Source organism: Octopus bimaculoides, chromosome 6 (genome assembly GCF_046866305.1).
Source record: "Octopus bimaculoides isolate indiv1 chromosome 6, ASM4686630v1, whole genome shotgun sequence".
Lineage (NCBI taxonomy): Eukaryota > Metazoa > Mollusca > Cephalopoda > Octopoda > Octopodidae > Octopus > Octopus bimaculoides.
Genome location: NC_142933.1, coordinates 49,112,135 through 49,115,124, shown reverse-complemented (window position 1 = coordinate 49,115,124; position 2,990 = coordinate 49,112,135). Strand labels below are relative to the sequence as shown.

The 2,990-nt window shown below is 32.8% G+C and overlaps 1 long non-coding RNA gene across 1 annotated transcript; it reads right to left on the bottom strand.

Annotated features, from left to right (window-relative positions):
- Positions 1 to 617: 617 nt before the first annotated feature.
- LOC149135053 (uncharacterized) lies at positions 618 to 2,230 on the bottom strand. The gene is made up of 2 exons (XR_016242113.1): positions 1,191 to 2,230; positions 618 to 992 (listed from the first exon to the last, which is right to left on the bottom strand). It is a non-coding gene; the product is annotated as an uncharacterized LOC149135053 (long non-coding RNA).
- Between the last annotated feature and the right edge of the window lie 760 nt (positions 2,231 to 2,990).

Below are 2,990 nucleotides of genomic sequence, written 5' to 3'. Positions count from 1 at the left end.
TCTCAGGAAAATAGTCTAATAAAGGGGCATACAAGCCCTCGACAGAAAAAAAGAAGGCTTTCCTATCCGCTGGACACGAACCCACATCCCTTTGTTAACGGGACTAAGTATGTTACCTTTACACGAGCAAATTAGCCTCCCTGTTTCTGTCAAATTTAAGAACTATATTAATTCGTATTTGTCTTCCATCTTTTCGGGGTAGATCTAATCGATTTACTCTCTCCCCCGAAAATTGTTGTCCTTGTACCAAAATTTGAAACATTCAAAAATTCCAGAAAAAAAATAGAAATGAAATAATAATCTGAATCTGCAAAAACCATTATCCAGAGTTCAAATCCCATTCGAAGCTGTGTCATTTCCATAAAAGCAGTCATGTACTGCGGTTATTTTAAGTAATTATACCATCCACCAAGCCGGCGAACATAATACTTACGCGTCGAACATAATACTTAGCGGTATTTCTTCTGGTTGTATGTTCTGAGTTCAAATTCCGCCGGAGTCGACTTTGCCTTTCATCCTTTAGGGGTCGCTAAAGTCAATACCAGTTGAACACTAGAGTCGACGTAATTGTGTAATTATCTTCAGGCCTTAAGTCCTTATCAGACAGGATTATGCCATCTACCATAGTATATAACTATGCGTGCTGTATTTATATTTAATATACGAATAGTGGGGTCAGAGAAAACGGTGGAACGACAGGATAAACTACTTGCATTATTTACAGTCATGTCATGCTTTTAACGAGATAATTGTAATGAAAACGCAAATTAATATCAAAATTATTTAATCACAATAACAGGACTAATTGGATTACGTTGAACAAGAGTAAATGATAGTGTATAATAAGAACGACGACAAAGAAAATATTGCAGTTAAAGATAACACCAAACACTCGCTCCAGAAACAATACGCGAAATATTTATGTAGATACGATTGACTGCGACCGTATTATAATCTATCCGCGTGATATCTTGTTCATCAAGTGTTGCTGCCTGAAAATAAACAGATTTTTAGTATAATAGTTCAAAACATGTTCCTGATAAAATAATTCGCAAATAATTATCGCGATTATCGCTTCTTTGCAGCAGTTGATAAAAGCTTGTAACAAAATCAAAAGTCTAGTGGGAAGAGCAAAATTAGTAACCGGGGTAAAATGAGTAATTTTCTATTTCTTGTTATTTTCTCCCTACCTGTTTGAATTCATTACATCGCATCATTATCTTATACTGTTGCATCATCCATAGGGGTAAAAAAGCATATTTGTCGTTGAAGTTGAGAGAGTTTGAAATACAGTTAAGTAGCTGGCACTTTTTCTTCATGAAATTTTTCTCAACTTCGACCTGATTGTAATTGAGGTTGATAATAATATATCTGGATACTTTTTGGTGTTTAACAATCAATGTTCTTTTCTCTGTTGGATTCAAAGTCAATTTTTACCCACACTAATATCTAATTTGATCATTTTCAATTTTCAAAAACTGATGTCTAGTATGGGGTAAAATGAGTTGTGACTAATTTCAATATCTTCTCTTTAACTGCATGGTGCGTAAATATGTCGAGAAGAGAGCTACTCCAGCGGATTGTGAAGAAACTATAAAGAATATTTTATATTGAGTTGTTTTTTTTTAATCGATTTTCGTTAATTTCATATCCTTGTTATGAGTTTTGCCCATGCCATCATCACGAAAGGCCTTCTGAATCTTCTGCATGGTTTGAGCTTAAATATCACCAAGCTTTCGGCAAAACTTGATAGAATATCTCTGATCGGTGCATTCGGTCATCTTGTGTGAAAGTGAAAATCTGACGAGCGCACACTACACATCCGTACTCTAAACATAACAGCCAAGAACTAGCGCAGCCTTCCGGTGTGAAAATCTTTGCACATGCGCAGGAAGAGTTGCGTCACCTTCTACTCAAAGTATTTTACCTACGCGGTATTAGTTTTGTCGAGAAAAATTTATTTGAACATTTCACATATCCTTTAAACATTTTTGTATCTCGTTTTTCTTTTTAAGCATGAATAAATGAAAAATTAAATAACTCTCACCCCTTTTATTCACTAAATTTGTATCATGCTGAGACCGGTGTTTCCTCCTCTTTTCCCTCGATTCAATAATTTGTATCCCTTTCTTTAAAATAGGTGACAATTCTAGAACTCCTCATTATACTTAATATAGAGTTGGGATTTCAGAAATTAAAATAATTTCAACGTTAACATCTGCACAACATATCTATATGTTTTGATCTCCGATCATCAACATCAAATGTCTTGTTCCTGGAGTCTATATAGTATTATTTTGGACTCGAACGAGGAACTTTTATTTTTAAGCTACACTTTCAAGTATTTGAAATATAGTGACGATCGAGATCAAGCCGATAAAATATATAATATAGATATTATTAATAAAACATATTTCATGTATAAAGATTAGGCTAATAATCCAAAATATCTTATTAACTGAAAACTATGTTTAATACTGTAATTGTTTCTGGCATTATTTGTAATGTTATTAACAACTCTTCTCAGAAATATAGACATTTATTAAGCTTCACTTGTTTTTTTTTTTTCATATCTTGTTTTTTGTATTGCAAATTATATAAACACAAGAATTAATTAAATCACATCCCTTGTATGAAAACATAAATTATGGCTTTACTGTAAAATTTATCGGTTCTGTTTACAATATATGTTAAACCTTCACGAAAATCTCCGCTGTTTGATCAATAATATCGTTGCGATGGTGGAACTTCATTTAATTTCATTTCATAAGCTACGAAGTACTTTTTAGAAGTAATGGCAAGTAAAACATAAAAATATGACAGACGTATCTCACCACTTGTTCAAATCTTTTATAAATTCTTTGTGTTGGCAAAAGGAGCTATATTTAATAGACTATTCCCCTTCTAAGCATTCATTATGTTGAAATGTTATAAGAATATGCACACTACTTTAGACTCATCTCATAGGATGAAAATCTAAAATTAGTTGT